This window comes from Mus caroli, unplaced genomic scaffold, assembly GCF_978045245.1.
Source record: "Mus caroli unplaced genomic scaffold, Mus_caroli_1 scaffold_2, whole genome shotgun sequence".
NCBI lineage: Eukaryota > Metazoa > Chordata > Mammalia > Rodentia > Muridae > Mus > Mus caroli.
The window spans coordinates 96,292,309-96,302,369 of NW_028227257.1; the positions used below are offsets into that span (position 1 = coordinate 96,292,309).

At 41.0% G+C, this 10,061-nt stretch overlaps 2 pseudogenes; both read right to left on the reverse strand.

Moving 5' to 3' along the window:
• Positions 1-1,865: 1,865 nt before the first annotated feature.
• Positions 1,866-2,547, reverse strand: LOC110306286 (ADP/ATP translocase 2 pseudogene; annotated as a pseudogene).
• Positions 2,548-8,125: 5,578 nt separating this feature from the next.
• Positions 8,126-8,747, reverse strand: LOC110306274 (large ribosomal subunit protein eL6 pseudogene; annotated as a pseudogene).
• Positions 8,748-10,061: the final 1,314 nt, after the last annotated feature.

Consider the following 10,061-nt stretch of genomic DNA (forward strand, 5'->3'; position numbering starts at 1 on the left):
AGGCTGCCCTGTGTTCTTGTTAGGAACATGATTTTTGCTTGCTGGCACACCATGGTGTTAGGTGCTTTCTTCAACTGTGTCTCAACTTTTTTGACTTCCTTTTACCTTTCTGTAAGATAGCATCTTATAAGTGTACAAAGAATGCACTATAGCTCTATGATATGACATTCTAAAACTCAAAATCTCCAAAAAGAAACATTCATTAGTTTACCCTGTACCCTAAACAGACTCCTCCCTCAAGTTTGGGTTATATTATCAAATTTCAAACAATTATTTTGCCGTTAAATGAGATTATATGTTATCATTGTAGGAAAAGAGTCTGAGTCACACAGACTCAAGCTGAGACTTCCACACAGACTACTTTACATAGTATTTAAAAATTAACTCTACATAATATAATACTAGAGTATAATGTACGTAAAGAATGAATTCAACTTTTCCTAAAAATTCCTTGCAGAATTGTTTCAGGTCTTAGGGTGATATGCACATTTCTTGATCATATGTAGCACTGGGGGCAAACAAACTACTGATATTTGGTTAGATGATTATTTTTATCATGTAGTTTGGACACTGACTCCTAATATGAAAGAAACACATGATCTAAAAAAGCAGAACAAGAATATATTGTCCCACTAGACAGAGAGGATAGGATTAAATGTACATAATACATTATATTTTTTCTGAAACTAAGAAAAAAACACTATGCAATTTAAAGAAATGTTTTGATTGTAAATTAAGAGCTTATAGGCTACTCTAGACTACAGAAAGTGAGGTCAGCCTGAGCTGCGTACAAACCCTTCCTCAAAACAGGCAAAACCCAAAAGTCAACCCCGTCATGCTTTGGATAGGATTGTATGAGAAAATAATCTCATAGTGCACAGTATAATGTGTTCACATAATGCACTTTATAAAACTAAATATCACGAGGAAAAACATAAATATTGCCTGCTTCAATAATACGACATAACTGAAATGATGTGAGTATTGAAGAAAATCCGAGACAGACGTCCAGTTTCTGGATTTCACCAAGAGTTATTGCTCTATACTAATATCAAATAGGGATGGAAAGAGATATGTAGCTATGATTCCTTTTAGTTTTCACTGATATTGTTGGTCTGAATAATAATAATAATAATAATAAAATAACAATAAATGCATGCTTTGACACATTGTTCTGTTTTCCCCCTTATCACAAACACACATTTCTTTTATTGGCTGCTCTCTGTAGTTATATAAGAGCCCTAAGTTTTCCAGAATTTCTTTAAGAAATGTTCTGTATGTGCCTGTGGACACAACCCAGGTTTCCCTGGGCTCCTAACACTTCCTGTGTTATCTTGGAACTGTGTGTGTGAACTAACGGTCAACACTTTTTCCCCGGATGTGGCTAGGGAGGCAAAGCCCTCTCGGTTCCCTTCTTGTCAATCCTGGGCAGCACAGGACAAAATACTAGGAACTAATGACTTCGCTCAGAGTGATCTGTATTTACGGGCCTCTCTTTTAAATTATCTATCTTTCAGATTATACTATAATTACGTCATTTCTCTCTTCCTTTTTTTCCTTTCAAACTCTCCCAAATAACCCTCAGTTATTTTTGTTTTTAAAAATGTTTGCATGGCCTCAAGACTTTTTTTTCCATTTTTATTATCACAAGTGACTGAAACAAAAAAAAAATTGAGTTCCATCATCACTATCATTATGGAAATGGCTTTAAGAGAAAAAATGGTCAGATGATGATCGCTTCTTAATTTTCTAACTGGTAAATGGTTGCCATTGATAGAACAGACAAGTACAGATGATCTGTCCATAGTGTTCAACAAATGATATATTATATAACATGCCTGTTCTAAAGAACACCTAGGGCATTGTTATGTGCACTTCTTGATCTCATCAGATAAGACCAGTAAGGAACTACCCATGTCTCTGAGAACGTCGGATCCATGCACTCTTGGTGAGGGAGGGAAAGCCTTGTTTCCTTAATCACAGGCCACCTTCTAAAAGCAGTCCTAGGGGCCTGTAAACATGATACCAGTTCTTTTGCATCCTGACTGCATCATCATAAGGCTTCGGACCATGTTAATAAGGCATCAGACCCTGTCACAGTGATCAGAAGTCAGGGTAGTAACAGCAGGACAGAATGTGCAATCATCCAACTAACGAAGATGTGTGTTTGGGGGATCTAGAAACGTTTCCTTTGCAGTGTCATAGATATCAAAGCAGGTAGGTATCTCAGTCGATGATAATGTCCTGTACTGACACATTACAGACTTGACACAGGCCCTTAATCCCATAAGATTTGTAGATCTTTACCAGGTAGTCACCAAGGTCTCTGATTTCCCTTTTAACTCCAGCTTGGCCCACATTTAGGCAACATGGTGAGATTTTATGGATATAGCTTTTGACATTACTAAGAGACAATCTCACAGCAAATTTCCTCACTCTTCTACGATTATAATTTCTCTCTGTCCTCTTCTGCAAAGTCCCCTGAGCCTTAGTGCAGGAGACACTTTGTAAATGTATCCACAGTGACTGGGCTCCACAAGGCTGCATTTGATAGATTGTGATTTTTTGTAATGGTCTCCATCTGTTTGTTGCAAAGAGAATTTTCCTTGATGAGGGGTGAGGACCACACTTATCTGTAGGGATAAGGACAAATAGACTGTAGTGGGGATTATGCTGGTTTTGTAAAGTGGTGTTTGTAGGCTCTCTTCCAAGACCTATGGCTTCACTGGATCTGAATGGTTGGCTAGGTTGCCAGTATAAGGCATACTTTTCCTTGTGTTGAGCCAGTCTTAAGCCCAATTAGAGAGCTATTGGTTATAGCCAAGGTATGCATGCCACTACTGTGTCCTTAGAGCTATTGTGCTGTGCTGGTCATTTTTGTGGTTTTTAGACATCATAGCTTATTAGGACTGTCTCCTCCTCCTCCTCCTCCTCTGCCTCCTCCTCCTCCTCCTCCTCTTCCTCCTCCTCCTCTTTTTTCTTTTGAAGCTTAAATGGTATTTTCTGGTCTTTAAGGCAAGAGACATTCAGATCAGATACAGCTCAGGGTCTCTGAGCCCTGTATCTGAAGTACGTGGTGTCTTCAACAATTGGTATTTACTTTTCATCTTTGAGGTACAACCAAGGGCAATACCAATAGACATTAATGTTTTGGGAGTCCTTGGACACCACTGACCAACAACTCAAAGAGGGTTTTTCACAGCATGTTATTCCTTATGCAAACATTCTGACAGGTTCTGCATTACAGTGTTCTCGATTTCAATTGTCTAAGGATTCTACGGGTAACCTTTAATAGTTACTGCATGGGGAAATTTTCTAAGTGAAAATTCCACTCCACCATGGACAAATAACAATCTCTAATCACACAATAGTAATATTTTCTTACTCTTGCAAATTTTTACCAGTATTCTTGGCATTCATTAAAAGTCACAGCATAAATTATTTTGTACCCTCATGGAAAAGTTTCTTTCTTGATGGCCACCAATGTCTGCCTTTATGTGAAAGGCTTATTGCTATCTCTTAGCTGTGACTTTTCTCACAAGTCATTTCTGTGTCTCATATTAAAACATCTTAAACCTTTGAGTAAATATCACTGATTAAAAACATAAACCAAACATCATGCCTGACCGAATCGAACTCCTTGGTGTCAAAATATATATTGTTGAAAGGCATAAAACTCCAAATTTGGATAAAATGAGGCTAGAATTAATAATAATTTCTAGTAGCTGAAAAGCAGGTCAAAAAGTGAATATTTTCCAAACACTAATCAAAAGGGTTAGCAGAGCCAAAGAATCTGTTTCCAACTCAGCAGCAAGGAGACTCAAGACTAGACCCACGCACTGAGGAGGCCCAAGCTTCAAACATATGGCTCTCAACCCCTCTGGAAGTAGAAGTTAAAGAGTAGGAGGATGGAGAATTATTAGAAATTCAAGTCTATTTCAAAAACAATAAAATATTTTATGTGAATATACATGTGTGTGTGTGTATGTCTGTCACTTCTGGTGTTTACATGCAGAGACCAGAAGACAGCATAAACTTCCATGGGCCTGGACTTGCAGGCAGTTGTGAGCCACCCAACATGGTTGATAAAATCTGAACTCTGAGCCTCTGAAAGAGCAACATGTACCTTCAAACAGAGAGGCATCACTTCTCCAACCCCCTCCCCCAGAATGTATTTGTGCAGCTTAAAACAGTTATCACCTGCACATCCCCACATATATTCAGAAGCCTGTCAAACAAAAGAGACCTGTAAAACTATAGAAACCATAACTTGGCCTAAAACAGCCAAGCTTCAGGGTTAAAAAAAAAACAAAGTCAGTTTATCTTGAGGGCTATCTCACTTTCTTGTCACAAGTTTCTGTAGTGAACCGTGTCATTTGTGAAAAGTTCGCAGGGAGGATTTTAAAAGTTACTAATGGCCTCAGGTTGATCCAAGACCCTGATCAAAAAACAACCATTCTAAGTGTGAAAAATCAGAATATTCAGAGATGGGGAAGCATTAATTGGCAAAGTGACTTTGATATACATGTGGTTTTGAACTCACAGTCTTGAAAGACATGGTTTCTAGAAAAGAAAACTACTAAATGCAAAAGAGATTGCTGATATTTGGCATAACAACGGAGAAAACATTTAAATACAATTTGGGGATCTGCAGAAATACACACACACACACACACACACACACACACACACACACACACACACACACATATATATCGTACATAGTTCTAAAGAAAACAGTATGTGTGCTCAGGCGTGAAAAGCACATCACTTCGTAGGACTATTATAAAGCCAACTCAGTTACTACTAGAGGAATCTGGGTTGTAAACAGACATCTACTGATTAAAACCTCACTCTAGCCAATTTTGAGGTAGATGAAAACTTACAACATTCAAACTGAAGACAAAAAACACAAAGAATATGCTTTCATTTTTTTTTTTTTTTTTTTTTTTTTGGTTTTTGAGACAGGGTTTCTCTGTGTAACCCTGGCTGTCCTGGAACTCACGTTGTAGACCAGGCTGGCCTCGAACTCAGAAATCCGCCTGCCTCTGCCTCCCGAGTGCTGGGATTAAAGGCGTGTGCCACCACGCCCAGCGCTTTCATTTTTTAAAAAAAATAAACAAAACCTCAATAATTAACCCCAAAACATTTTAAAGGAAATTCAGGGGTGGGGGGAGTGAGAAAACAGATTTAGATATCCAGGCTGAATTACAAAATTCCTGTGGGAAAGGAGGAAGTATTTTTTTTAACCAAGGGCACTTATTTTTTATTTTATTTTTTATTAGGTATTTATTTCAGTTACATTTCCAATGCTATCCCAAAAGTCCCCCACACGCTCCCCCACCCACTCCCCCACCCTCCCACTCCCACTTCTTGGCCCTGGTGTTCCCCTGTACTGAGGCATATAAAGTTTGCACGACCAATGGGCCTCTTTCCACTGATAGCCGACTAGGCCATCTTCTGATATATATGCAGCTAGAGACACGAGCTCTGGGAGGTGGTGGGGTACAGGTTAGTTCATATTGTTGTTCCACCTATAGGGTTGCAGATCCCTTTAGCTCCTTGGGTACTTTCTCTAGCTCCTCCATTGGGGGCCCTGTGATCCATCCAATAGCGACTGTGAGCATCCACTTCTGTGTTTGCTAGGCCCTGGCATAGTCTCACAAGAGACAGCTCTATCTGGGTCCTTTCAGCAAAATCTTGCTAGTGTATGCAATAGTGTCAGCGTTTAGAAGCTGATTATGGGATGGATCCCCAGATATGGCAGTCTCTAGACAGTCCATCCTCTCGTCTCAGCTCCAAACTTTGTCTCTGTAACTCCTTCCATGAGTGGTTTGTTCCCAATTCTAAGAAGGGGCAAAGTGTCCACACTTTGGTCTTCATTCTTCTTGAGTTTCATGTGTTTTGCAAATTGTATCTTATATCTTGGGTATTCTAAGTTTCTGGGCTAATATCCACTTATCAGTGAGTACATATTGTGTGAGTTCTTTTGTGATTGGGTTACCTCACTCAGGATGATGCCCTCCAGGTCCATCCATTTGCCTAGGAATTTCATAAATTCATTCCTTTTAATAGCTGAGTAGTACTCCATTGTGTAAATGTACCATAATTTCTGTATCCATTCCTAATGTTCCTAATGGAACAAACCACTCATGGAAGGAGTTACAGAGACAAAGTTTGGAGCTGAGACTGCTAATTCTGTTGAGGGGCATCTGGGTTCTCTCCAGCTTCTGGCTATTACAAATAAGGCTGCTATGAACATAGTGAAGCATGTGTCCTTCTTACCGGTTGGGACATCTTCTGGATATATGCCCGGGAGAGGTATTGCAGGATCCTCCGGTAGTACTATATCCAAATTTCTAAGGAACCGCCAGACTGATTTCCAGAGTGGTTGTACAAGCTTGCAATCCCACCAACAGTAGAGGAGTGTTCCTCTTTCTCCACATCCTTGCCAGCATCTGCTGTCACCTGAATTTTTGATCTTAGCCATTCTGACTGGTGTGAGGTGGAATCTCAGGGTTGTTTTGATTTGCATTTCCCTGATGATTAAGGATGTTGAACATTTTTTCAGGTGCTTCTCAGCCATTCGGTATTCCTCAGGTGAGAATTCTTTGTTTAGCTCTGAGCCCCAATTTTTAATGGGGTTATTTGATTTTCTGGAGTCCACCTTATTTTTAAGCAGATCGAAGGAACTCCAGAAGTAGAGAAGGCAGAACACATGGTTCTCCCAAACTGCTAGAAACAGAAGACAAAGGAAGTGGGGAATGAATCGGTCTAACTGAAAATCCTGAAAGAAAAGGCATTCAGCCTTGAAAATATTAGCACTTAGACTTTCCAGAAACTAAGGAAAATTGTAAAGTGTCCTGTAACAACTCTCTCACTTAAGGGCTAAAAGCAAAATTCCTAAGACAGAATAAGTTACAAATTTGAAATTTGTTTTAATATAAAATAAAACAAAGGTGGTAAAATAACTAGACCAATGTAAAACTTCAGCTTTTATATAAAAATTATGCCCTCTTTTTTCTCTCTGATCCATTAATGAATTTCCTAATACTAGTCTAGCCCTGTATTTCTTAAGGATAGCCAAGGTCCTGCAGTATTATTTTCTCAATTTTGCTGAATTCTATGTTGATATTTATTTAGTACATTTGTAATGACCTCCTTAAGTGACGTTTGTCTGTAGTTCTTTCTTGTGTTGTTTTTTTCTTGAGGGGGGGGATTTATAAAACATTAAAATTAATACACACTAAAAATAAAATATCAATACTGTGAAAATAATTTCCTTCATTTGCCGAGTACTTGTCTAGCATTTTTGAGCTTGGTTCAATCCTCAACATAGAAAAAACAAAACAAAACAAAACAAAACAAAACAAAACAAAACAAACAAAAAAATGTGGAGACTTTATCTGTTTGAAAGACATTTGACTATTTGCTTGAAAGTTTAGAAATCCCCCAAATGCAGTTTCAAATCCATAGGATGTCTTCCATCTCAACTGTGTTGTATGAATTCTATAGCGCTAATGTCATTTCTGGTAGCCTGTATTTCCTTGAAAATTAGATATTTTGTTCAAGTTTCCATGTATGTTCACAGATATCTGAAAATGTGATATAGTTAAAATATTTCTCTTAAAATGTTTACTTTCTATAATTTTATACTTAACATATTTGTGTCTTATGTTTCTGGTTTTTTGTTTTGTTTTGCTTTGAGAAAATTCATGATTAGGTTTTTTTTCAAAACAGAGTTTGGGTTAATTGATGCTACTATTTTTTTTCTTCATCTTATTAGTTTCCATGTTGGTGATTTGTTTCTTTGTATCTTATGGGATTATCTTGCAAGTCCTCTCTCTATATACCTGTTTCAGCATAGCTTTAAGGTTTGCCTTCTCTAGCTTCAGTCTCCGTACTGTCGGGGTCACTGATGTACATCTTCATGCCTTATGTCTACTTTCTTCTTCTTTTTTTTTACACCTCTAGTCTTAGACATGAACATTTAATAAACTGTTTAAAATCTTTTACTTTATTGAAATTGTGTATGCAAGCCATATTCTGACTACTTTGTAAATGCATCCTGTGTAGATACTGTTTCATTTGTTAGCGTATGAAACTGTTTGATTAGGTTAGCCATTTAGAACTCTAGTCTGTGAGGATACATCCGGTGTGTTAGAGAGAACTGAGATCGCAGGTTGCCATGGGGCTGAGGAACAGCTTTGATGTTTGGCAAAATCTTTGATTCGCGATGCTCTGTAATTTCGTATTTCTTTTTCTCCACATCCAAGATCTTGTCCTCCTTGTGCCCGGGCTTGTGCGGCTGCTTCTTCATGAAGTAAGCATTAGTCATGTGTTTGAGGATATTAACTTTGCTGATAATATTTGCAGAGGTGGCGATGACAAACTTTTGGTGTGTTCTATGCAAAGGAACTCGGTTGAGGGCAAGAGGTCTATAGCAAGCCTCTGTCTAAGCTGCGAAACCCACTGTGGAAAACCACTCTCTAGCCTCTGTGGCCCTGGTGAAGATGTTCAGGATGGTGTGATGCTGGCATACAGCCTTTTGCTGACTAAGAGGCCTTTTGCCTTGGCTCAGTAGCTTCCTAGCAACGTCTTCTGTAGGGTAATACCTAGGCATTTTCCCAAGCGTCCTTACTCGGGTACCACCATTCTTGTCACCACTAACTGGTCCTTCTCCCTTTTCTTCTTTTTTTAACCTTTGGCTTTGCAACTGAGTATTTCCTTTTGTACAGGGCATTCATTCCTCTACCCAGGACAGGGTTTTGGCTGCAATGGGGCTTCCCGTTCTAGAGCTTTTAAATCTTAGGGTCACCCTTCTTGGCTGCACCAGCGGCAGGGACATCGCCTGCAGGGACATTAGTGGCAGCAGCACCAGAGAAGCCGCCAGGATTCTTGGTTGCAGATTTCTCCCCCTTTCTGTCGGGCTTCTCAGCTTTTCTCCCATCATTTTCCATGATGGGAAAGAAAACTGTTCTGTTATTGTTAATTACTTAGCTTTAGTTTGTATTTCTTTTCATAAGTTATTTAGTAGAATTAAACGTTCTTAAAATTGTGAAATACAATCACGCGGGACCTGAGACTGCTCTGGTTGGGGAGAGAGAAATCCGGCCCACACAGGGCCACAAGCCTCTTCCGGTCAGAAAAGCACCTGAGCAGCTGGGGCGCAGGGTCTGCTGACACTCGCCAACTGCCCACAACACCCGCCACAGGATCTTAAGACTTCTGGTGAGGGGAGCACAGCTTCTGCTCCAATCCAATTGCGCGGGACCTGAGACTGCATTAGTTAGGGAAGCAGAAACCAGCCTGAGTAGGGCCACAGGCCTCACCCGGCCGGATCAGCGCCAGGGTAGCGGGAGCGCAGGGTTGCCTGACACCCGCCAGCTACCCACGACCCCCGCCGCAGGATTTTGGGACTGCTGGTGAGTGGAACACAGCTTCTGCTCCAATCCAATTGCGCGGGACCTGAGACTGCATTAGTTAGGGAAGCAGAAACCGGCCTGAGTAGGGCCACAGGCCTCACCCGGCCGGATCAGCGCCAGGGTAGCGGGAGCGCAGGGTTGCCTGACACCCGCCAGCTACCCACGACCCCCGCCGCAGGATTTTGGGACTGCTGGTGAGTGGAACACAGCTTCTGCTCCAGTCCAATCACGCGGGACCTGAGACTGCTCTGGTTGGGGAGAGAGAAATCCGGCCCACACAGGGCCACAAGCCTCTTCCGGTCAGAAAAGCACCTGAGCAGCTGGGGCGCAGGGTCTGCTGACACTCGCCAACTGCCCACAACACCCGCCACAGGATCTTAAGACTTCTGGTGAGGGGAGCACAGCTTCTGCTCCAATCCAATTGCGTGGGACCTGAGACTGCATTAGTTAGGGAAGCAGAAACCAGCCTGAGTAGGGCCACAGGCCTCACCCGGCCGGATCAGCGCCAGGGTAGCGGGAGCGCAGGGTTGCCTGACACCCGCCAGCTACCCACGACCCCCGCCGCAGGATTTTGGGACTGCTGGTGAGTGGAACACAGCTTCTGCTCCAATCTTTAAATAGTGACAACGATAACAA